Source organism: Meleagris gallopavo, chromosome 4, assembly GCF_905368555.1.
Source record: "Meleagris gallopavo chromosome 4, MGAL_WU_HG_1.1, whole genome shotgun sequence".
NCBI lineage: Eukaryota > Metazoa > Chordata > Aves > Galliformes > Phasianidae > Meleagris > Meleagris gallopavo.
This window is the reverse complement of record NC_139407.1, coordinates 44,453,636-44,481,104: the sequence shown is the minus strand read 5'-3', so window position 1 is coordinate 44,481,104 and position 27,469 is coordinate 44,453,636. Positions and strand designations below refer to the sequence as shown.

At 35.6% G+C, this 27,469-nt stretch overlaps 1 protein-coding gene across 4 annotated transcripts in view; it reads left to right on the top strand.

Moving 5' to 3' along the window:
- The window catches only part of TRMT9B (tRNA methyltransferase 9B (putative)), a 102,150-nt gene that overhangs the window by 52,321 nt on the left and 22,360 nt on the right, over positions 1 to 27,469 (top strand). For all 4 annotated transcript variants that reach the window (XM_085223105.1, XM_085223104.1, XM_085223108.1 and 1 more), the window contains one exon: positions 24,338 to 24,494. The gene's annotated coding sequence lies outside the window, so the exon portion shown is untranslated. The remainder of the gene's footprint in view (positions 1 to 24,337; positions 24,495 to 27,469) is intronic.

Sequence of the window (27,469 nt, the reverse complement as noted above, 5' to 3'; positions counted from 1 at the left end):
CATGTGCAATCTCACAAGTGACAAATTGCAGAGAATAATTACTTCCCTTACATTCTGGCCACATTATTAAGGCATAATTATTTTAGTAACATTTGTCGTTGTTGCAAGGCTATACTGCTCTTTTAATTCAACTTCTTGTCAATCAGGATGTCCAGGTCTTATACTGCAAAGCTACTTTTCACCTGGCTGGCCCTTAGGTTGTACTTATCCAGGAGATATTCCTTTTCAGGTGAGGAACTTTTTTTTTTTTTTTTGTTGAACTCCATGAGGCGTTCATTCCTCAGAACAGTGAGTGTGGCCTCTTGCATTTAGGCATGGCTCAATAGAGGTTATTCCTCATCTGGAGGATGATAGTGGTTCCACCAGTCAGTGCTGGTGATTCAGCATCAGAACCACCATACTATACCTTTGGGACGGGGTGGCCTGCATGAGGCTGCAGCTACAATGTGCTAAAATAGTTGTGGCAATCCAGCCCCAGAGCATCCTCTGGAGCCCAGCAGAGGCAAGTGCTCATCACCACAATATCACCACCAGCCCATAAAAAGGAGCCTTGTTTTTTCACTGAAAATTAATAATGTAGTGAGACTACTCCATGTTATTATGTTATTTTGTAATTAATTAATGTAAACTTGAATAATGTTATTGTATGCTATATGTACTATTGTTACATAATCACAGCCAACATTAAAAAAAACAGAACAATGTTACAAAATCTTGAAAGTCATTATTAAGTCATTGGAGGCATACTAATCAAGGATAAATATAAGGTTCTGTCCTACTCCAGTGAGAGCTGTCTTGGAAAGTAATTTATAAATAACACTCCTAATAGAACTTGCTTATTCATCAACCATTAATAAAACGCTATTTTCACCTTTTGAGTGCATAAAAAATTAAAAGTGATGTTTGCATAATGTAGAAACTGTGGAAGTAAATTCATTATTTTGCAGCGACAGTGGTTACTAAGGAAGTGTTTAGATACTGTATTTGATGTATTGTTTATCCCATATATAGATCTATTGATCCTAGCATTTCTTTTACACACAAGAAGATAGTTGAGTGAAAAATAATAAAATAATAAAAAACCCCACTTTCAAACCAGGGTTATTTCATTGATTTGATTTGTCATGTCAGCTCACAAACAGCTGTTCTTGTATAATGATTTGAGCAAAGTGGGGGCAGCTTAGGTTTGCTCTGGTAGAAGAAGGTATATGGAACTAGTTGGCACTTCTGGATTAATTTGCTAAGTTATAATTGTGTAATACTACGGCTCAAATTCACCAAAACTCTTAAATGTATAATTTCACTACTGTCACATAGTAGTCATTTAGGGTTTATTTCACTCTTATGTATGTGATTGTCTTCACAGCCTGCTCTTTATGTTTTAATGAAAATATCTTTAATAAAATGATTTTTTTTCTGCCATGCTTTAAGCAAAATAGCATTGTGCCAAAGCAAAAATCATTATTGAGCAGCTAATGTTTTTTGATCAAATTGAAGTGGAACAAATGAACCAATGTTACATAGGACAACAAAAAAATGAAATTCATTTTTCAAATGCTTATGTGTTAATGAATGGTGGCAGCTAGAGGAGCAGATGTTAATGTTTTGCATTCATTTAATGTACCAGTAATAATTTGTAAACATTAGGTTATATCTTTCTGTCATCAACACTCATCAGGCATGTCTCGTTTTTCAGCTTTTACATCCTACAGAGAAGGATGTGTTTGCTTCGTGCCTAGCACAAAAGGGCTCTCAAACTTAATTGGGCCCTTTGGCTTCTATGACAGTCCTATCTAATAGGGAAGAGCAGACTTACATGTCTGATAGGAGCATCAGCATGGGCATTTAAAAATGTCATTGATGTCAGTTAATGTTCATGTATCATCTGTTAATATTATTAGTATGAAGTTAAAAACAAAAGTAGCAAGATGTTATTAAGCTTGTAAATATGCTTTGCTTTTGTGAGCTAGAATTTTAATATCAGCAAGTTACAGTCTGGATTCTCTTGATAAAATATTTGATAGTAACTTAGTAGAAGTGCGTGTGTCTAATGTCACTTCTTTTTATGCTTTTCATCACCAGTGACCTGCAAACTCTAAATGTATAATCCTCTAGGGGATTCACATTTCAGAATGAAATAATTCTTGATGTGTGGAGTCACTGTGAAGCTTATTGAAATTTTTCAGCATTCTTTTGCTGTTGCAATGGTAAAATTTCTGCTGGGGTTGAAAATGGTAATAATCTTCCTAGTTGTTATTATAAAAAGCAGAAAGTCAGCAAACTTTGGTAAGAGTTATTTTTTCTTACTACCTCCTTTCTGGCTTAGAGATTTAATGCGTCTCTTTATAAAAGTCAGTTTCACTATAAAGAAAAATTATGTAATCATAGTTGTCAGGATTGTTGTTATCTAATCTGCTCTTTATGGTTATATCTAGAGACTGTTATTAAGACAAAGGCAAAATATTATCCTTACATTGAGTGAGCAGCCAAACACGGTGCTGTTAGGATCACATTCTGTGTGCTTTATATCTTATTCTTGAGCTACAGGAAAATCTCTAAGATCATCAGCACTGTAGCAGATAATTCAATGTGACATGGGCAGCACAACACTCATACAGATCAGAAAAAGAAAGCAAATGTATATTAAAAGCTAATGAAAGCAAGTAAACAATAACAGTATTAAGATTGTTTTTAAATAACGGTTAATCAATTGTTTTTATGGGCATATGCCATTCTGTGTCCTTATTTATTTTATGCCTGCATACCTTTGCTAAGGTCTTGTCTACACAAAACACTCTCAATATTGTTTAATTTATTCCAGTGGAACTATATAAAGCAGGCTAAAAGATGCTCACTTTACCTAAAAATATGCAAATTCTCTAACAACCTGCTCATCATTTTTCTAAATAGATAAGTAAGTTCTCATATCACTGATTTAACTTACCAGGTAAGGTCCTTGAACACAACAATGTGAAAGAACATGGGATGTTCCCATACGAAATAAATTGCGAGGATACAATCATATGTGCAAGATCTTAAAACAAGAAATCTGTTGACAGACTAGACATATCCTCAGACTCAGGGGTATGCTGGGAGCTTCTTTCATTTGATTTTTCATTGATCTTGATTTCAAATCTCCTCGTGTGCTGTCCTTTATACTTAGAAGAGTTTTCCTCCAACTTCCTTTCTAAGTTTTACTCATATCTCTTCTCCCTCAAATCCATCTTGAAACACATTTGTCTGAGGATCATTTCTTCTTGGGAGAATTCTTGTTGAGCACATTTTCAGTAACAAATATTGTGCTTCATCTTGAAATAATTACATTTTTTTCTTCCATCCTTTGATTATTCTCTCTTGTAAGGAGGAATTGTATCATAATTAGTTAAAAAATATGATGTAAAGACATGGTACTATTTGAAAGAAAGATCAGCCAGTTGGCTACACCTGTGACATCGTTTCACTGTGCCCTCATTTCCTACCCTCTGGGCCCCATTTTACTTTTAATGATATATGCCCCATGCCCCATGCCAGCATAAATGCAATTCTGTGATAGCTATAACTTATGAATTAGTGTATGTATTTTATAGAAACAAATGTCCAGACTTAGACCTCTTCAGTGACTGCAAGACCTAAATTTGTTTCCTAGTTTTAGAGCAGCAGTGGCTTGTGCAATGTAGCTCATTTCAGCGCTTGATTTATTTAAACTAGCTTAATGAGGAATGCCCTGTGAAGATTAATACTGTACTTCTTGTTCTTGTTTTGTTTAATGCATCACCCAGAAGCATATTCAGAAGTCATGCAAATTTGATGATGAGGAATTGGATTATTTTTTTCTCCTTGATACTCCAGATAAAACAGCTATGAACATAGAGATGTTATTTCTAATTTAGGAAATGAAGAAGAATTTTGGTCTTTAAGGTAAAATAACATAAAAGAAATGAAACGTTGAAACGTTGTTTAACTATAGGTTTAGGCAGAGCTCATAACTATGGAATTTGAATTTGTATTAACATTGAAGGCTGCCTTGAAAATAGAAGATCCTCTTGTAATGATTTACAACATAGTAAAGGAGTTGTTTCTTGCTAAAAACAGATGATAGCACCAACAGTAAAACCCTAGCACACAACTCAGCTCAACAAACTAGCTTGGATTTTGCAGTGCCCACATATTCATAGATTATGTTCCTGTTAGAATGGTATTAACTCTGAGAGTAAATAACTGAGTGTTAACTTTGAGAATAAATCTCTGAAAGTGCCGTTGCATGTGGTATTTTATTTAGTGTACTCCAAGGTATGTGAAAGAGTCTCAACAGAATGATGAACTAGACTATGAAGGTTATCTTTTCAAGCAGATTGAAATTTAGGGCATCTGTAGAATACCTAAAACATTGCCATCTTTTTTACTGCCTTGTGAAATTCATTCAGAGAGTTTTCTGATCTAATCCCAAAATGTTCTTTGTCATCAAATTTAAAGGAAGGTAAAAGAGGTTATAATTAATAATCTTTTATTTCAGGAAGTAGGACTAACCATTAGAAGTATTGGTGCCATATTCTTAAAAGCAATTAATAGTAAGCTGGCATGATTTTCAGACAAGTTGTCAGTATGTCACTAAGATTTACTCACCATTGTTTACAATATATCCTGAGAGATAAGCATAATCCTTTCAAGTTGTTTGAGGCATAGCATTAATATGATAAATGATAATAGAGATTAATTAAGTAAATGTATATTAAGAACATTGTAATTGTTGCTATCTCTTACATAAATTTATATACATGATGGTTTTACAGCCTGTGTTGCAGAAAAGAGAAATGAGCTGTGTCCAATTATAGCACATATGAGCAATTAGATTAAAAAATTATGTATTCTTGCAGGTTAAGTTATCATTCTTAAGGAAAACAGAAGAAACTTTCAGAGCAATTCTTTGTATCTAAAGGATGCTGGTGACAGACCAGTTTTGCTAAGATTATTTAGGGGAATTACATGAGATTACATTTCCAAGAATTCAGTGGAGATCTGTCATCAGTCATAGACCTTTTGACCTGAAGCAGGGAGTTAGTAGCTTACAGGTAAATGCAGTATTTCAGCTTAGACGGAATGGACCAAGAGTGGAATGATACTAAATGCCAGAATCTTCTGAACATGTACTTTTCTCAGCTGGGTGTTGAAAGGAACAATGAATGCATGATATTTTCCTAAAAGAGGAAAAAATGCTTTATGTGCCAAGTTAAATGTTTCCTATGATTGAAAAATCCTTGTTAAATACATTCATTTAGCAACTCTTATTTTGGCTTACAGAGGTAAATGTCTTTCTCCTGCCTGTATATTTAGAAAAAAAATGATGGAGCTCAGTTACTTCAAGACTGACACTGGATGATAGTGTGTATAAATCCAGTCTAGGGAGTTCTTTTGAGACTAACAAAAAGCAAAGTTAAAGGAACACTGGATTACATTGTTGGTTAGCACTGACAATTTTTATGGAGCAAAATGGCAGTTCTATTTGAGACTAATAGAGTATTCTTACAGGAGAGAAACAAAATAAAGAGAAGAACTGTATATTTTCAGATGCCTATAACAAATGCACTGAAGTCCCCAGAGACTACACTTTTAGTCAGCAGAGTTCACACCAACTGCCAATATGTTTGATGAATGATTTTCTATTACGCACACCAAACACTGTACTCCAAAGATGTCCTTTTAATATTTATACAGATATGACTTCATTGTTTCCAAGGCAATTTCCTCTAGATCTTTGTTCATTCTTCAGGGCCATGCCCTGAAGGATGCTTGGAAAATCCTAGCAGCAAGTCTAATTTCTTAATGCCAGAATTCATGTCTTGAGGAAAACATGTCCTGCTTTAAGAAAAGATATAACACTCTCTCTTAGGTGTACTAAGATAAAAAAAAAAAGACATGTTTTAAGGATTTACAAAATTCATTAAAACTTCTCAAGATACAGAGAAGCAATGCATTTTCCCAGAATTAATTTTGAGATATTTTTACTTATCTATATACTTATCACTCAATCATCTATGACAGGTGATGTAGAATAGGAGAGGTGTCTGAAAACTGGACGGACACCATTGTCACTCCAGTCCTCAAAAAGGGCAAAAGGAGGACCTTGGAAACTACAGGCCAGTTGGCCTCACATCTGACCCTGGATGACGGAGCAACTTATTCTGGATGTAATCTCCAAGCAAGTGTAAGAAAAATAGGTTATCAAGAGTAACAGCACAGGTTCATCAAGGGGAAATCATACTTGACCAATCTGGTAGCATTCTACGATGTCATGTCTGGCTGAGTATCACAGAATCACAGAATCACAGAATTGTAGGGGTTGGAAGGGACCTCTAGAGATCATCGAGACCAACCCCCCTGCCAAAGCAGGTTCCCTACAACAGGTCGCACAGGTAGGCGTCCAGGCGAGACTTGAATATCTCCAGATAGAGTAGATAGAGAAGTGGATGTTGTCTACTTTGACTTCAGCAAGGCTTTTCACACTGTCTCTCATAATATCCTTTTAGGTAAGCTTAAGAAGTGCAAGACAGATGAGTGGCCAGTTTGAGAACTGGCTGACTGGCAGAGTGCAGAGGGTTGTGATCAGCGGTGCAGTCTAGTTGGAGGCCTGTAGCTAGCGGTGCTCTCCAGGGGTTGGTACTGAGTCTGATCTTGTTTAACATCTTCATCAATGACCTGGATGAAGGGATAGAGTGTACCTCCAGCAATTTTGCTGATGATACAAAGCTGGCAGAAGTGGCTGACGCACCAGAAGGCTGTGCTGCCATTCAGTGTGATCTTCACAGGCTTGAGAGTTGGGTGGAGTTGGAACCTGCTGAAGTTCAACAAGTGCAAGTGTAGAGTCCTACACCTGGGGAGGAATAACCACATGCATTTGTGCAGGTTGACATGCTGGAAATGAGCTCTGCAGAGAAGGACTGAGATGTCCATGTGAACAAGTTGACCATGTGCCAACATTGTGTCCCTGTGGCTAAGAAGGCCAATGGTATTCTGAGGTGCATTTAAAAAGAGCATGGTCATCAGTTTGAGGGAGGTTCTCCTCCCCTCTCTACTCTTGCCCTTGTGAAGACATTTCTGCAGTACTGTGTCCTGTCTAACTTCAAGACAGACAGGGAACTTCTAGAGAGTCTATCAGAGGCCTGCAAAAATAAGTAGAGGTTGAAGCATCTCTCTTATGAGGAAAAGTGGGGAGGCCTGCGGCTGTTTAGCTTAGAGGAGACAGAGAGGGGATCTTATCAATGCTTACAAATATTGAAAGGGCAGGTGCCAAGTGGAGGGTGCCAAGCACTTTTTGGTGATGCGCTGTGATAGCACAAGAGGCAATAGGCACAAACTGGAACAGAGGATTTTCCATCTGTAATATGAGAAACAACTTTTCTTTCTGAGTGACTGAGTTGGAACAAGAAGTCCAGAGAGGTTGTGAAGTCCCCTTCTCTGGAGATATTCAATAGGGAACCTGCTTTAGGAGAAGGCTGGACTGGATTATCTCCAGAACTCCCTTCCAACCCTCGTGATTCTGTGAAGGGAAATGAACCATTCTAGACAAAGAAACTGAGAGGTGAATTGGCAATTATCTTATATCTGCTGGAGAATAAATAAATAAATGATGTATAAATATGCAATTAAAAAACTCCCTCCTGATTTGGAGCCAGTGCTATACTGCTCTTGAAAAGCTAATAGAGTAACCATTGTGGGAAGAACACTAAGAAAGAAGGGATTGGCAAGTAGCCAGCTAACACATGTAACATTTGTAGTGTTTGTGATGAAACACTAGAAGTATCTTATATTAATCCTAAAGCAGCTGTTACCTTGACAACGGCAGGTAATGGATGGTTGTGGTGTTCGTTTCTACAGATTTACTTTTTAAAAATTTAGGACACCTTGTCTTTTAAATGGCTTAGTATGGCTTCGCAATGATTAGCTGTTCGAGCTATTAATCTGTTTTTGTGAGTGACACTTTTGTAGATAAATATGAATTTGGGCAACCTGGCACATAGCAAATGTAACCTGCTATGTATATCATCTAACTTTGTGGCGTAGTGGGAAAATCTATCAGAGAAATGAAGCATATTCTGTTTCTATACTGTATTTTAAATGCAAGTGTTCAGCCTGTGCCTGAGCCTAGTCTCCTCTTACACACCTGCCAGTCTCACTTCAATGCCTGGAAAAATTATGGAAATATTTTTGAGAGGAAATATTAAAAAATACCTGAAAGACAATGCAGTCACTGATCACAGCCAACACTGATTCATGAGGAGAAAGTCCTGTTTAACAAACTGAATTGCTTTTCATGACAAGATTACTCAGCTAGTTGACCACGGAAAGTCATTTGATATTTTTGGATTTCTGCAAAGCTTTCAATACTCTTAAACAAATATTCCTGTGGGCCATTTAGTATATTTTCCTTTATGGAAAAGAATTGTTAGGTACAATAGTTATTTCTATCACACAATAATATATATTTTTATTTTTATCTTCTGTAGCACAGAAGTACTTTATTTTCAGCTGATGTAAACCCAATTATTTTGCAGTAGAATTCTATTTTTTTTTTCTACATTAATAGCATTGTTGGAAAGTGAGAACAGAGAAGTTTAATATTGATACTGAGAATTTTATTCTGATCAGTAGCACCTTACCTCTGGCTGCTGTGATATCTGGTGTAGCCTCAGGATATGAACTCTACAGAGCTGTTCTCAGAAAATTATGTAACCACTTGCTCAATTCTGGTAACTTTGGTTTTTGTCCAGGATATAACAACTTCTTCGGGTTTTGTGTACTTTGCATATGTATATTTCTTTTTTTTTTTAAATAGGAAAACTTTTGCAATTCCCCTCTTTTTACCAACACAAAAAAAGTATTCAAAGTTCAGGTCTGTGAGATTACTTAAAAGCTTATTCTTAGCAATGAAATGAAATTATGTAAGTAAACAGTGCTGGCATATTCATCAGTTTGTTTTGTCGCTCTAAGACTTTGTACAGCACCAGAAAGGCTTCAATATCTTTTGTATATTTAGTACTGCAGCTGTTACTAGTTAAGAGAACATGACATGGAGGGTTATCCAAAATGACCAACCAAAAATCAGCAGTGTTTCAAAATGGCCAACAAGATAATTGGCAGAGAAGCTGCTTCTCTCCTTCTGTCTGCCTCTCAGCAACTTTTATCTGGCCTTCCAGGATCACCAGCTTTCTTACTAGTATTAAGAGATTTGATTAGATGGGTGATATCAGCATCTATGGGGATGGAACTGAGAAAACCTGGAGATATGCTGAATGTCAGTTTGAAGGCAAGTGGGATCAAAACGAGCAAGTCTTATTCTGTGTCATAGCAAGTATTGACAAGCTTAATACAGTTAGAACTATGTACAGTTAGAAATATGACATCACATCTTTAAATACAGAGCAACAAAAGGAAGAAATCTGCCTTTGCATTATAATACAGTAGAATCTGTGTAAAGTTTTAAAGTTTTTAACAATTTATTTTTCAGGTAGAAAAACAGGGAAAGTACTTACAGTATTTCTACTGGCCTTAGTTCAAGATGGGAATAAAGAGAATTAGCATTACCTACTCTGTCAGGTCACTGCAGAAGGCTCTTTGGCACTCTAACGAGAGCAGTTTGGTTGCCAGGAAACGATAAGTTAATTTTGGAAGGTAATGCCCTCTGAGCAAGTAATGCCATCGTTCTAGATCGGAGTAAAATCTAATGCTCCATAGCCAGATGCTTATCTTTTAAAAGGATTTGCCCCTCTACCTTACTGGAATAAACAAAGCATGCTGCTGAATTGTCTATTGCTGACAAAATCCAAAAGAGTAAAGTTTTAGGGCATTGTTAAAAACAGCACAGAAATAATGTTCCAGCAGGCTCTTTCAGGTTAGGCCATCTGCTAGTTATGCTGGTACATATGTCAAAAGGCAGATCGCCAAAACAGTTTTCCCTGACCTTAAGATAAGAATGATACCAGTGAAATGTTATAAGGACATATTCAAGGCAAGTCTTCAACTGTACAGAATTTATTTCACAATTCATTTCACAACTGAAGCACAGAATAGTTCTCATAAGTTGACAAGTTACCTAGTTCCCTTTGCAGAGTATGAAGCCCAGTGTTTCTACTGATATTTTCTTTAGGTAGTATATATGTAAAAAACAAGATGTGGAAGGATTTCTGAAATTAAAATATTCCCAGCCCTAAGAAAACTTCAGAGTCCAACACACGGACGTGGGCAATGAATCTGGAACATTTTGCAGTAAAGCAGCAGAGAATCACACAGCTTCCATTCACCATTTCAGATAAGCCTGGAAAGGCTTTTTCTGTGTTAAACCCTAACTCTAAGCAAGCAGAGACAATCACAAGAGTGCAAGTTCTTCAGAAAATAACCTTTGAGGAGGCTATGGGGAAAGGCAATAGGAGGGGGATGTCATCAGATACTTGGTTGATGGGTATCGATGACTGTTTTTTGGTATTTTTCCAATTGTCTTGCCATATAATATGTAAGTCAAACCTTGCCATTGTCATGAGATGTAAAGGAGAGGAAGGATGAGGTTCAGTCCCTGCTTGCTTTGCTATATGGAACTGTACAACATAGGAGAAGGAGATGGAAGAATCAAAGAGCGTGAGGATAATGGGAGAAGAAGAGAGCTTCAGAAAATAAAAAGGAAATAGAAACATGAAATGTGTTTAAAAGGTAGGAAGGAAGAGATAATGAATGTGGAGGGTAGTGGAACAGGGAAAAATGATCTTTTGAAATGGAATTTTAAGTCCAAAAACATTACTTTCCTCAATTACCTATGAGCATTGCAGGAGAACAAGACTAACTTCCTCCTCCTGCTTATCTGCACTCCATATTTTCCATTTTGCATACTGATGCCCTTAGCAAAGAAACAGTTCCTTGTACTTTAGCCTTATTTTCTGCTTACTCATTTTATTAAAGTTTACTAAAAGCCTTGGGGAACAAAATGTATATCACAGTCTGCCTTTCATGAGTTTTCTGCTTTTGTACAATGTGACAAAGCTGTATATTTAAAAAATACCTCTCAGAATACATCTTCAAAGCTACTTTACCCAACCTTATTAGTCTATCTTGATGTAATTTTTGTTCAAAATATAAGGGTTTTGGATTTCATTGTCAGCATATAATTTCATATAAATTCATACTGTCTTTTCAGCCTGATGTGTGGGACCGAAATGGATCCACTGTGACTTGTAAATCAAGATATTCTCAGCTGTGACAAGTTCAAAAATTGGTAGAAAAGACTGAAATGTAATTCCATAGGTCTGAGAAGCATCTTATTTATTTACATAAGTTCCAGTTATTGCTGTATTTTTCTGATGGGACCAGTTTGACAGGAAACCAGTAACCTGGGAGGTCACTGGACTAAATTGGGGTAAACAGGAAAAAGAATTTTCATGACATATAGCCCAAAATGCAATAGTAATTGTAGTAATGATCATCTACAAATAAGAGTTTTCAGGTTGTCTGTTCAATAGGAAATCCTGGAGAGGATGACAGTAGCAATGGCAGGTGGAGGATCCCTGCTGTGCTGGATGGTGGTAATGGAGCAAACTGCATCAGCTACTACATAAAGACTGTTGAAGGAGATGTTTTTTTAGGAAGAAATTCTCTTCCTCAAAAGCAACACAATGAGAACAGAGCAATTGCCTAAAAGTGACTTGCTGTGGGAAGGAGGGAGAGAGAATTTTTAGACTACATATGTTTCAAAACGATCGTAGGATTGTGTGGAACTTCCTAAGTGTTGTTTAGGGCAAATATTGAATGTATGGGAACAGTGATCAAGTGAGGCTGGAGAGGAACTGTTGTCCAAGTGAGGCTGTTGGGCTGGTCTAGGAAAAATCACCCGAACCATGAAGCTCATTGGATTCAGCTACCTCTAGCAGCAATCATGAGCAGTTTTGTTCCTGTTACGTTGTGACTACTCAATATTATCATAAATGTTGTGCAAATTAATTCTGATGAAGCTAGTGGACATCACAATAATTAATATATATATATTAATATATTTTCTCAAGAATGCTATTCAAGAAAAATAAATGTTTTAAATCACAAAATGCAAGATCATACATATGGGTAAAAACAGTACAGGCATTTTTTAGACCACGGCAGTGTAGCCACTAATAGCAACTCCTAAAAAGATGTAGTAGGAAAGCAATACAATGTATGCCTTAATTCGGACACTGTACAAAAGGACTACTGGTAGGTTTGGAGTGTTAAACTAGTGAGTGAGAATACGAGTTGATCTGGCTTCCATATGTGACATTTTTTACTTTTCACAAACGAAAGAGGGATTTGAATTCTGTGTAAGCACTCCTGGTCATGAATACTTCTTCCTGAAGAGTATTCAAAATGAAGAACTTATGTCCAGCCTAACTTCCACCAACTCAATGTTACTGAGTTATATTATCTTAATATCCTTTTGGATTTGATCAGTTGCACATATATTGTTTTGTTTATTTGCGACAAATTTTTATTATTTCAGAGTAGCTCATAATAGTTGCTCAGTCAGAGATTCATGAAGTAGCTGAGAAAATTCACGTAGAAAAAGTCAATAAGTCTGCCTGTCAGGCAAAATAATTATAAACTGATAATGGAATTACTGTGTTTCCATGGAAAAAAAAAGTGAAGCCCCAAGGAAGATCTACAAAAGTTATTTGAAAATTAGAGAAAATGCCTTATAATGGAGTAATTAAAGAACTTAAGATAATGGAAAGGTGACTTGATTATGGCATATAACTGCCAGGAAAACATCACCAGTTAGTTATGCTATTTCAGCCTAAACAAACAGCATCCAAAAAACATTTGGGAATGAAAAGTAAGCAAAACTGCAATCAGATGTAAAAGCACATTTTTATTTTTTACAGTTTGGTTAATTAACTGTTGCAACAAGAGCTAGATGCTTTATGAAGTGCGAGTTTTGTGAAACACAAGAAAATGAGCTTCTTAGAAAGACAGAGCCAGAATTATTTAGCCTGTGATGGATACAAGAGTAAGATCAAATTATTTCTAGTGATGTCTAAACACTATGTCACAAAAGATTTCTGAAGGTTTTCATGCTTTAGATGAAAAACTGTAAGGATCTATACACCCAGGATGGCTGAAAACTGTTGGACAGGATGTTGAAGAGAGGCAAGTTCAGAGTGAGTTAATATCTTTTATTAAAAATAAGAAAGTACGGTTGTGTTTATTTATCATAATTGTACTGTATAGTGTAAAATATCTTTTTTACCTTCAAAATCTCAAAGTCTGAGTAAATAAATTTTCCCACTTAAAAATTGATAAAAATTTTCATTAAAATTGCCGTATCTTGGTAGGTTATGACATGTGGCAACTTTAGACATTAAGCCTCATACAGTTACTCAAAATTCTTCTGAGGTGGATCTATACATTCAAAAACATTAAAATAAGTAAGAAAACATCAAATTTATATTTTTCATTGTTTCATGGTTTTTCTGCTTGTGATTTTTAAGCCAGCATAACCACAATGATTATTCCTAAATGAAAAAGGATGAGTTTGTGATTCTGGGTATTAAAATGTTCTCCTCTAGCTGAGGTTTTTTGCCTAGGAATATCCCATTCAAGATGAAGCTTGTTTCAGCAGCTAGATTGAGAACTTCAGAAGAATAGATAGATATGGGTAAATTAGACATGCAACAAAACTATTATAATGACGTCATTTGGTTGGCTGGATAAAACAGAACTTAGGACTAAATTATTTATATTTATATATATTTAAATATTTTATTATTGAATACAGGATACTTCCATATCCAGAAAGGTGGAAAAAAATCCAATTATGAAGATGGACTGGAACCCATAGTGTTATGTGATTACTATACAGCATTCCTTTATGGTGAAAACAATCTGAGAGCATTACCACTAATGGTCCTGGACAGACGTGTTATTTTACCTCAACCACCCAAGCAGAGTGTCACCATATTAGTCCCAGGGCATAACAACAAGCATTGCTAAGATACTCTATTTTAGACGAATGTACATTTTGTGTGGTCTTGTACACAAGAGCTGCAAACCCAGGAGATTTTTTGAAGACGTAACGAGTTTTACATCTGTTACTCTCCAAATCAAATTAAAAACCATCAATTTCAGAGTCTTCCCATAATAAAGCTTAAAGAAAAATCACTGCTGAATATACAAGCATTTGTCCTTGTTCTTCCAGAATGGAGAGAAATTATTTAGGAGAAGTGATAGGAGAACTAAGATTACATGAAACTCCAACAAGAGTTCATGATGGACTTAAAGGTGGCTTGCAGTGGATTTTGTTTTAAAATTGAGCTTGTCTCTTTCTTGCTGGGTACTTTTAAGTTGAGAAGAGGCAATCATATGATAAATGGTGTTACAGACTGTGCTTTGTGTGAAACAATCTAGTCCTAGGTTACCGGTACATTCTCAGCTAATGCAGATATCATCAGTTCTCACACTTGAACATGCTCTCACATTGAACATGCTCTCACATTTGTGATACTACAACAAAATGCCCATGATGTTCTGATGTCAAAAGGATATTAGCTAAATCTCTCTGTCTCTCCAGTTTTTCAGCTATTTACTTTCAACATTTGTATCCTATTTCTTCAACTCTTATGGTTCTTAAAGGTTGAACATGTCTCGCAATTTCAATGCCAAATGCAAGTCCCCCTATGTTTTTAATCACCTTTTCATAATGTTAAATAGACACAATCAGGCATAATTTCATCTTCATTTTGAATTCACTGTAAGGTATGTAAATGTGATATTTATTTGGTCTTCTATTTTTTGATTGTCATGCCCACAGTAATTTGCGGTATCTCTTTCTCACTTCTTACAAGCTTCTGCAGAACAGAAAAAAATAGTTGAATATTCAGAACATATTATTTGTGATCTTTGAATATTTTAAATGATAAATTGATGTATAAAAGAGTATAAGTCAAAGGCCGAACTGATTTTGAGTGTAAGCGTTCTCTAAGGTGTATAATTATACTAGAGAGGAATTACTATGATTTTACTTGTCATGCCCTGCATGTTGGGCTAAAGTCAGTGTCCTTTAAAATCAAATTACAGTTTATTCCAATGTAGGCAGGAACTCATCCATTATTTACAGAAAATTTAATATTAAATGTAAGATTTTCCATAGGCATCTAGGGCACCTCAAAAATCTGCAATAGACAGGAATTGACAGAATGATTTCAGAATATAAAATGAGTTGCTGGTACTAACATTTGGAAGCCCAAATTATCTCCTCAACTTAGGTATGACATGATCTAAACAAAAAGGAGAAATTAAACTCTTCATGGCAGCGTGTACATTTCTCATGAAAAGCTATGTTAAATAATTGGAAGATGTGTAGAATCTTGAATATATAAAGCAACTTCCTTTTCTGGTAGTCATCCCACATGATTTGCGACATGAAAGTAGTTTTGTGATGAAAAAGGATAGTTTCAGGAATTTTTTGATCAGCAGAATTTTCCAGTAGAACAGTAAAGTTAGAAGGGATTATTTCATTATGATTTGCTTGATCTTAATTCTTTAACTTGCCTGTATTTAAGTATATTTAAGTGAATGTAAAGTGAAGCCTATCAGAAGAAAATAAATATCATTAGGTACAGTCACAAAGAACCTCACTGTTTAAAGAGGAAGGAGTCTTCCTCAGCCAGAATGAAATAATGCTAGATTATCACTCCTGTTAGCTCATTCTTTAAGCTGTTTGCAAAACCTGTATGTTATTCTGAGTTCTACTTGATGATTACTGTATTTACAGATATATCAATATTATCACATATAAAAACTAAAAACAGAGACACCTTAAGGATTTCAAGTATTTGTAACGATTATCAAAAATTCTTAAGTACATCAATAAAAATAACTGAATAATTCACCAGTAGAAGAACTGAAAACAGTTTGCTTTCTGTCAGCTTCAGTATAGAACCTGCTGGGGTGCCTCTTGATATTTTCTTCTTTTGGATTTCAGGGCATTTTAAGTTGATAGTAGCTCATAAATAGCAGCATTTATTCATTCAAAAAATATATTTGTGCAAATTTTATTAGGTAATTTGAGAAAGGCAAAATACCTGGGGAGCAGATATAGATTGATTGATTGATTTATTTATTTATTTATTTATTTATTTATTTATTTATTTATTTATTCCAGAAGGTAAATTCTTACTTAACCTTACAGTTGTGGAAATTCTTATTCTAGCCCCACTGATCTCAGTGCAGTTCCCTCCAGTTTACAGTGAGATAGGTAGAGGTTCAGGTGCTATACACACAAGAACAATTTACAGGAATATGAGACATTAGTCTTTACTTCTGAGTATTTGGAGACCTAAGGTAATGATGAGGGTATAATGAGATCAAATCCCCAGATAATTTTGAGGTGCTTGAATACTTCCATTCCAAAATGTTTATTTGTTTTTATTAAAGTAGATGCAATATACAGTTTCGTTGATAATAACACCCTGAAATTAAGCATCATGGCTATGGCAAAACATTTTTCAGGCCTTTAAGTAGACACTGGAAACTCCCTCTTACCTTGAAATCTCTTAAGTATTGCCATCTAAATTGAAATTTTATATAACTGAGTAGAATACTGGGTATTTTCAAAACTTGTGTGGGAGAATTGCTGTAATTAAAGAACTAGTAACTTCAAGATACTTACAGTTATTATGCAAGACTCACCTTTTCCCCTGTGCAAGCAGCAGTAATCATCATGCAGCACTCAGAAATATATTAAAATGTTTCTCAGCAAATATCACCTGCAGTTCTTGGTCTCATGACTCATTTTTATAATACTTTTACTACCTTCTTGTAATGTCATTTATGTTTTCCAGAACACTGAAGTTAAAGTCATGGAGGAATAGTCTGCTAATCATGCGAATAACCATTCATACAGCTGCTTAAGAAAGATTTTAACAGGACATGCTTCTTCAATATGGTATCTCAGTAAATTGGAATTCTGCAAAATGTACAGACATGGAAATCTTTATGCACATCATTTGCTTCACTGGAACAGTGATTATTATTCAACAGTTAGAAAGCTTCATTTCTTTAAAGTTGGTAGTTATTTCTTCAGCGTTGGTAGTTATGACTTTAGGGGTTTTTGAAGAGGAACAGAGAGTAAGTCTAGACTTTCGAAGTTTAATTGTACTCCTTAAATACTTTCAAATACAAAAGCAGCGAAGTATCTGTTGATGTATTTTGACTTTAGAATGTACTGTTTTCTTCTTATCTCTAAATGTGGCTTTCAATCCATACTGTAGGACTGAATATATTTATCAGGAGCACAGACTAATGTCTCAGAGAAGTAGTGAGAAGGAAGCTGATGCCTCCTGCATCTTTTGAATGAAGGCATTCTGAAGCCTGAAATAGTATTTCATTTCAGTTTGTGAGTTTCCTCTTTTTGACTGGGAGGCTTTTCTTGGATCAGTGAGAGGAAGCAGTACTCTGTGATATGCACATTTCTGAGAGAGGTCATAAGAGTCTACTGTATGTATATGAGTGAGTCTAGATACAATCCCTGAAATCCCTGAATTCCATAAGGTAGCCTGAGGTCAATTTTTTTTTTAAAGAACATATACGTCAGAAACACATGACAGTAAATAGTCGAGTTGGCATGATGCATTACAGTTGAATCTGTTATTCACTGGCAGATGGGCTTTCTGTATATCTGTGCAAGTGCTTTAGCTAAGATGCCTATCACAGGAGTCCAGCTGTTCTTCAAAGCACAGCTCATCTGCAGGAGAACAGACTCCACTTGGAACAGTGGCTGAGCAGTCAGGTGTGGCTCTATGCTTTTCAAAAACCTATTTAAAGACAGATAAACTGGGAGATGCAGCACAGAGACACAACGATGCTTTTGAACAAAAGCAGCCTGGCTTCATCTTAGCTTATTGCTAGAGCTGGTCTTCATAAGCATGCCTACATGGTTTTGGACAGTGACAACCTGGAAGATGAGAGAGGGATGGGGCCAAAATTGTGGTTCTTCCCACACCTTCAGAGAGAAAGGAAATGGCAATCTATTTTTTCTGTTCTTTGTGTTTTAGCTAAAAATGTGACACACACAGCAGGCTTGAAGTAGCATTGTGGCCCAGTCAGGGAGCATGCTGGGAAATACAATGGAAGATTGCACAGTGACTCTACAGCTCTGATTTTGTATGTCACTCATGCACATCTTTCCCATATCCTGAACGCCTGAAAGCACTCAGACACTTTGCTACATAGATAAGGAATAAAAGATGATTAAAGAGGCAATAATACTACAGCAACTAGGAAAAAGTGTTTGCTGGTTATGTTGTTTGTGGAACAGGGTAAAACATAAATTTTGTTCTTTTTAAGCAGTATATTAAGGTTGAGAAAGTAAAACTGTCTTCTGTGTAATGATCGTGTGGGAGACCTTTTCTTCTCATGGATCTAGCTGCCAAAATCAATGACATTAGAAGGTATGGTAACAACATTGTTCTTGAGTTTTCTTACATTTTCAGGGTCTGGAAAAGTACAAATGACCACTGAAGATCTAACACATAACTGTTATGTGTTCTTCTTGCTGCTTAGCTTGGGCACTGCCAAAGTTTCCTTCAGGATTTTCACTAAACCTCTAGGGCATGTTATAAAAAAAATAAAATAAAATTATAAGAACCCATTAGTAATTTTCAGCCAACTTCCAAAGAGAACCATAGGATTTCTTAAAACCAAAATATTGCACAGAGAGGAGGATTAAATACTGTAAAAAGTCTTTGAAATACCACCAAGAACATTAAGATTTAAAAAAATCTAACATCTGAGCCAAACTGACCTCCTTCTTTCTTGGTGTGACATATTTTCATATAAGAATTGACTTGTAGTCTTCACTGCTAGCAAGATTCCGCAGATCATCAGTTGCCAAGAAACAGGAATGTATAACTCATATCTGAGATATGGCATAGATACTGAGACCTTGCTCCTCTTTTCCTGCTAAATTTATAGCCTTCTTTACCTCCTTGCTCTCTAACTCATATTCAGAGGACCTGAAGGACATAGCCTCTGAGTCTCTGCCCCTCCGTTACAGAAGCAGCTGCTGCATTTATTTAGTAAACGTCATACTTGTTATCAAGAAGTTTTTGAATGTCTCTAAAAGAGGCTATTCTCATTGCTGGTATATAAAAACATAGTGTGTTGCTATTAAAATTTTCCTCACTGCTTCTCTTGTATGAAAAATGTTGTGTGTGCGGTAGGTAAAGTATAAAGAAAAATTAGTCAGATTAGGAATTCTATCTGCTTTGGTTGAGACTAAACAAAGAAAATTCTGGCTTGAGTGACAGATGATGAATAAGATATGATTTTTTCTTTTGTTTAAGGAAAATAAATCACAGAGTCCATTAGCCCATCCATTCCAGGATAGTCTCATAAAAAATCTAAAAGCTTTCAATTCTTCTGCATATTCATAATATGAATTACATATTTAAGTTGAAATCTGTTGGCAATTAAGAAAAACAAACCAAAAAAGCAAGAGGATTTATCAAGAATGTTGGATTCTGTTCAAAACAACTTCATCACAGTGGTAACAATTAGATTACTCTCTTGCATGCCAAATCAATCAGAAAAGCCTGAAAAACAATCAAACACATTTTTAAAAAGATTATTCTTTGCTGAATTTAGAAAGATTCTTTAAATAGAAAACTCTACATAAGAGTTTTTCTAAACTTCTTTTCATGTAGCCCAGTTACATTAAATAGGCGACATACAATAGCTATTTATTTTTGTAAAGTACTACCAGAGCACTCAGAGCCAGACAATATAATTAGCATTTCTTATTCCCTGGACACTTAGTAAGGCTGTTTCTAACTTTGATAATATAATGGAGAATGAGTCAGGTACACTGTTAGATAATTTTCCATTGTAATTATATATGCCTAATTTCTAGCATAAAATAAGGCAGATAATTAATGCTTCCTATTTTATTTAAAATATTTTAATCTTATTATCCCTTTCAAATACTTTTACAGAAATGACTAAATGAGACTGAAATGTAGAACTGATTTCTGCATATAAATTATAGAAAGATGTATCTTTATCTAAGAAGCTGAAGTAAGCTTTAAGTCAGAGGAAGCTTATATAACAGGGAAAGACAGGAAATTTAGACTAATCCTCTTGCAAAGAGTGGTATGAAATCAAGACAGAAGGCAATGTCCCTTAATAAATTGACTTTGGCTAAGAATACAGATGGATCACTTCCTTGAGGCAGATGTAGATGTTGCAGTACTCATCGCTGAAAGTCCCGCTCCTTCAGACATTCATCTGTCTGTTGGCATTAACAGCGTGGCCTCTGCCAAAGCTCATCCATATGGTAAGATTTAAGCACATAAGGACAGTATTTGTAGCACGTATATCTTGTCTTCAGCTAACTATCAGGAAACTTGAGTCATGTTTCAGAGAAACATTTACCTTTCTGTAGGAGTTACTTCACTAAGTCTGAACTATTTGGCTCTTTATCCATGTACAATTCCTGGAATTGTACCTTAGTCCCTTTGTTTCAAAACTTCAGCCTCATATTCAGTAAAGCTAATTTTCAGTGCTCTCCTTGGCCACTGAGAGCTGGAAAGAAACCACTGTGGCTATGTCTATAAAGCCATCTGAAGATTAGTGCAAAATTATCTAGACTAGGATTTATGTGAACTAACTCAAGTGTTGACTGTGTTATACCTGTGAATGTGAATCTTTGGAAGATAAATTAAGACTCTTGTGCTGAAATTCTGCTGAAAATGATTAACAAAGATATCAGAGCCATTAGGGAACTGCAAATGTATTTACAGGCAGGCAAGACAAGAATAAATATATTTCAACAGCAGTAAGTGATCCTGGAAATGCAACTTCGTGCATTTGTGGTAGGAGGCAGGGGTTGAAGAAAGCAACCTGAGAATATAGAACAAGATTGTCCCTCAGAAGCCAGGAGAGAGAGAGGAAGTTAGAACAGAGCTGTCCGAGTCTAAACTGAAATGTTTTTACCTACAACTGAAATTGCTCCTGTTTCTAGAAACACTGCTGAAAACTCCTAGAAAACTCCTAGAGAATTGCGAGAAATTGATAAAAGATGAAAACTCACACAGTTTTTTTGTTGTATATCACTGTTGCTTTTATACTTAATGAACATAACTGTCTAGATTGAAATTGCTCTTGCATTTTTATGTAGCTTTACAGGTAACATCTTTCTCACTAAGCTGCTTGATGATGACAAAAGAAAGCGAAACTTCTGCATATACCTTTTCTTTATAAGCAGAAAAATCTGTTGGTCGCATTCTTTCCTTTTCAGCAAAGGAATGCAGTAACTTGCATACAAACAGCAAGGACAGCAAAGACTGGTATTTGAGTCAGGCAACACCATTATTCTTACTGCGTATAAAAAGAACCTCTGTCTAGCTGATACGGTTGGTAGATTTTCTGTTTTAAAATTATCCTTCCTAAGAAGCGTATATGTAAAATCATAAGTTTTTTTGAAAGAGCAGAGCCAGCTTTCCGGATCTTTAAAGAGACTTACTTTACAAAGGCACACAGTTTAGCTTATCTCAAGGTTCTGAAAATTTCTTATTGATCTTAAGGACAAATCAGTCAGAGATGACAGAACTCCTGTCATGTGTTACTGTAAATGGTTAACAAACCCCAGGCTTTAGTGGCAAATTAAAAATTCATTTGAACATTACATTTAAATTACATAAAATTAAAACTTGCTGAAACACCTGTTAAGGCTTTTAAACAGGCATCTATATAGCTCGTATACAGCAAGGAAGACTGGAGACTTGTGTCCAGATAATCAGATGTAATACATTGCCAACTCAGAGTCTAAATTTGGTCCTTGGATAAGTACTTTGATCTCTCCCCTTAATCGTCCAAAGACAAAGAATGCCAGTAATTTATGTTCACTCTCAAACAACTTGATTTTGCTTGCTTACACTGAATTTCTTCAGGCAAGTTTGAACTGGTAGCCAGTAACTAGTTAATCAACAGAAAGCACTGCTGAATAGTAGTAGTAGTGAAATCTGGCTGCATTTGCTCTTTGCTGTCTTTCAGGTTTAGGAAGAAGTATAACACAGTAGTCTTGCTCTTAATCATTTCTTTTAGTTGAATCACAATGCTTTATTGGGGCTGTATTCCTCTTAGATGATCAAAGCTGCCAAGCATTATATATGTACTCCAATTTAGTCTGATAAATTAGTCTATTAGCAGATAGTAGTAGGCAATTATGAAATGCAAATCATTCCAGCTTTTTTAGAACAGGACACATTTCCCTGTGGAGTTAGTTGTCTATCTCTCTGTCCCTTTTCTACAGTACTGTGAGACTGGGGTGCTAAGTAGGAAACACCACCCAGTTCGACAAGTAGCTTTAGGTACTAAGTGAATGCAGTCAGAGCCATCAGAGACACTAGCTTTTTCACTGAGAAATAAAATAGGAATGAATAGATCCTACTTTGTTATAATAACAATATATTTTGACAAATAAACAGCTAAGGAAATAATTTGCTGATATTCAGTTAAAATTGTAGTAAGTTAAAATTATTGACAGAATAAACAGAAGATGCTATTAATCAATTAAAACTTATCGAGATGGCAAATCAAATATCTTTTGATGTGTTCTTGTTGGATTTAATTTGCTGAAATCTCTTCTCTGAGTTTCCTGGAATGAGAAGGCTAAGAAACATTATGTTTTGATGTTGCTGAAAGGAATGGTCTTTTAATATTAGGCTTGAGATTTGGTGTGGTATGGATAGAGAAAAACACAAAGGGTTACATTTTCTTCATTATATTTAAATTTGGAATTCTAAGGAGCGAGTCTTCAAATGTAGAGATGTTATAGTTTTGAAAAACTGAGAAAGAAAAACAAAATTATTTGCAAACAAGGCTTTCTTACAAATAAGAGAAAGCAGTGTGTAATGTATATGTAATGTATAAGTGCATATATATATATTTTGCCAGACTTCGTACAAAATGTAAAATATTCAGAGATTTTTAAATTAATTGTTTAGCTGATTTCAGATGGTAAGGAGTTGCTCCTTCTTGAAGAAGTGTTGTAGAAGTGAACATAATCATCACAAGTATATGCATTACAAGTAGAAAGGAATGAACTCAGTTCTGTAATATAATTTTATACTTCACTTGTCCTTGACTGCATGCTGATTTAAGGCATCCCTTGCTAAAAAGTGGCTGCTTCTGTAAGATGAAGATGCATACAGATGCAGATATCAGATACTGCACCTTGGAGAAGATGCTGTAGGTATTATGATAACAGTAGTTATCCTCCTAGCTGATGATCTTGTGCTTTTCCTCTGTCAGCTTCCTCTCTGTGGAGTCCAGTTATCTCTGACAGGAGGCTTAGCACTTTCACCTAGATTTCCTTTGTGGAAGCAAAGGTAATCAGTAAGGGCAAGCAGCACAGCAGTGACATATTGCTAGCTATAGAGTGACTAGATAGATAAAACTTCCCAATGTCTAGAATCAAAATTTGTTAGTTGCGGCGTCCTTTATGAGGATATTATAAAGGCTACAGTGTTGATTAGAAGGGCTGCTCTGTGACTCAGATGGTTAATCAATGAGTACAGGTTGAAAATCTGCTGAGAATAGAAAAACAAAGTGAAATGAACAAAGAAGCCACACATAAAACCCAAAAATATTTATTTGCAACAAAACCAAACAGAAACTAGGCAAAATACCATGATGTGGGGAGAAAAGCACTGAAAATTTCTGATGAGTGTGTGTTCCTATTATAAATTAACAAATGGTATAAAGCAAACTGTGAAGTAACACAACTGAACTAATAATCCTGTAGTAGAGATGGCTACAATTGTACTTATACTCAACAAATTACATGCTTCCACAAGTATTTAAATTTAATCTATATGTAGTACAGTGAAGAAAGCAAGTTAAGTTTCTAGCTGGGATACTTATGTTTATTACAGCAGTGTAAAAATCACAGTGAATACCTCACATTAGTAACATGTGCAAACTTGTGGACTGTGTCTAGTCTTGAGATTCTTACCATACCTATATTTTTCATTTGATCTGCACTGTGATCTCCAGCTGAACAGATCTGAATAGATCTCTTATTGATTAAGAAGATCCTAAGATACTCAAATGAAGACACTAGGGCTCAGCTGAAAGGTCTAAATTTAGTGTCATAACATTAATGCCATGTGTGGTGATCATGGGGATCCTGCTGGGCCTCCACAGGCTGCTACAGATGGACAAAAATCTTGTATAGTTCCTACACTGTATTTTTCAGTGTTCTGGGGATACTTCAGGTGCAGAGGCTTTTGGGGACTACATTCTAACCACTTCTTTTTACTTCTAATTTCAGGTGCTTTTCATGCTAGTGGTTGCTCTGTCAAGGCCTAAAAGCTTCAAGCGTGACCCACAGAGAATAATGTTGACTTCTCCTGTGTGATGACATTGAGCAGAACAACATTCTGCTTCAAAAGATATGTCTGAAAGTCTTCAGAAAGTGAGTTGCATGGGTAAGTTTCAAATGGCTGACAACTTCAAAGTCTCTCAAAATTTTGTAATGCATTTTGTTGTGCTGGTATTATGATCTAACTTCAGACATGTAAGGGAAGTGAAACTGCAGCTTTAGTAAACTAATTAATGTAAATCTGGAATAGAGACTATCACAGTGCTTCCACCCAGAATACACACACATGCAGTTAACACAAGACTCATTTCCTACCTGTCATGCAGTTGGGATAGGAGGGTCTAACTGGGGTGTGTTGCATATATTTTCTGCTCCTCGATGGCCAGGAGGAATTCAGTGAGACTAACCCCACTCCCATCACTAAAATATGCTGATGGGTGGAAATCAGAGCCCATGTGTTGGGTTGGGATGAACATTTTTGTTTGCTTGTTCTTGATAGCTGCAAGATGTGGGTACATACGGAAAGGAGTCCCAGGGAGTAAGAAGAAAAGAAGGAAGACAACACTCTTAGGAAAATAGTTTCACTGGAAGCTCAGGGGACCAGAAGTAGCTAAGGAGTCTGTCAAATTTACAATACTTCTGGTAGATAGTTCAGCCCAGCGTGTATATTCTGAACTTCTCTCCCACAGAATTTTTCAGTCTATATAAAAAATCCTTCAGAATTTAGAAAAAATCTCACATTCACATATGGAAATCCACTCTCAAAGTTTATGTACAGTATAGGAAAAGACATCTAAGTTTTAAGAAGAAAAATAGCATAAATTATTGCTCTTTTCTTACTTTGTACCTTGTTACCATTGAACTAACATTAAGAAGGTTTACAGCTTCTATCTATAAGAAAATTTAAATAGTTAGTAGTGAAAAGTTATTTGACTCCTATCAAGAATTTCTTATATTTTCCTGTTGGAGTGGTCCTTGAAGATAGAAGAATTACACCCTTAGCAATAAGAAGGCAAGTTTTTTTGGATGTGGAGAAGCAAGAGATGACTTGATGTACCAGGCTCAAATGTAGTGATCCATTGTACCTAATTTTATTCTGATAATCACCACAATTTTCTAAATGAAGCAAAACTAGTAATGCAGCTACAGTAAGTGTGATTTCATAAACATTATAGAAAACCTGTTTTAGTTTAATCTTAGGAATTTGTTTACCTTTTCAGGTCAATTGTTTACCTTTTCTGGGCAAAGATTTGTTCATAATTTTCATTCAGAAACTCCAATATTTGCTAAGAAATAGTTTTAAAAACAAGCATTCATTGTTTTTTTTTTTTTTGGCATAGTGGATGGTACAATGAGAACAGAAAAATTACTAAGCGGACAAAACACCATATTTATTCCTGTAGCATATTTGAACAGTAAAATTTCTCGTAAATGTCAGCTTACCAGAAATGACTTCATTTCTGTATACTATATACCATATACCATATACTATATACTATATGCTATATGCTATATACTATATACTGGTTTTAAGCAGCATTCAAAATCACTTGTTTATGGTTCTGTTTTTGCAGTGTTTCAGTATTGCTCAGTACACTAAAATCACGTGAAAACTAAGCCACATACAACTATTTCCAAACTGTGTCAGCGCTGTATATTAAATTGATAGCAGTCATTCAAACCCAGTAGCTCAGGCATCGAAAGACCCATCTGTATTTTGTTTAAATTCTAATTAGATTTGTAATGCATCTGGTAAATTCCTGCCCATTCAGAAACACAATAATTTCACTTCTGCCAAAATGAGCATTAAGAATACTAATATAGGTCAAGCAGTTTGCTATTAGTATGAGCAACAGCATAAATAACCCATAATTTGCATCCAAAGTGAATGAATAGCTGCCATTGTATGATTTAAAACTCTATAAATAAAAGAGAAGGCAATAAGGAAGTCCAAGAAAAAGGTTCTTGAGAGACAAAAGAAAGTAATATTACAGCTGAGTTGCTTTTCTTGCCTCAGCTTTGACAATGAGGTTGAAGAATAACTGCGGAAGTGAGTAGAGGACTGGAAAGAACTGAAAAGAAGGACATAGAGGACTGGAAAACTGAGTCTGAATCAGAACAAAGAACCCCTAAAACTCTTGGGACTCTTCTGAGTTTTAGGAGCTGAGTCTGAATAAGGTTTATAATCTCAGTTTTCCCTCATCACCTGGGATATCTGGACAAAAAACTGATAAGACCTTGGTAACAAAGCATGTAGAGTGAAATTTGCCATCCTATATAGCCAGTTTTTTCTGTGAACAATGTACACCTACAGTTCAAGTCTACTTTAAGCTATTACTAGATGGAATGTTTACAGGGGATCGAGACTGGTGTCTAGAAAGTTAAAATGAGCTCTGGCTTTTTCATGGACTTTTTGTGTGTTTGGAGACAAATAATTTAACTCCTGTGACACAAAGACTGTAAATATCTAAATACAGGTAGCAAAGTTTGTTTTTCAAAGAGAAGTAGATGCAGTAGAGGCCTGCAACTTCCTCCACCCAGAAAAGGGCAAGGATCACAGAAACACCAAGGTTGGAAAAGACTTACAAGATCATCCAGTCCAACCATCCACCTATCATCGATAGTTCTCGCTAAACCATATCCCTCAAGAATATGCATCTGCTTTAGTAGTGCACTTTTCACTCTCTTTTTGCATCTTCTTACCTTTACTTCTCTCCGATACTGAATTTCAGTTAATACTTGAACATTCATTGAAATGAATTTTTATTATATGCTTCAATTCAGATCAAAATGTCAAAATGCTGCAGGAAAGTAATCTTTATTCTTAGCCACAGAGAGAAAATGCAAATGCTTGAAAATCACTTGTCCTCGTGGAATGCCTGCATCATTTTTTGCATCATTTTTTGCATCATTTTTGCAGAGGCAAGAAATTTAAGTACTGAGGGCTTTGTCCTGCATGGAGACTGCCAATGAATAGTAATTAGTCCTTATAAGATAAATAAATCCAACTCTCCTTCCTTGCATGCCAAATAGGGTTTTATTGCTTCAGGATATTGGGACGCTGCTCAGTGTCTGACAATA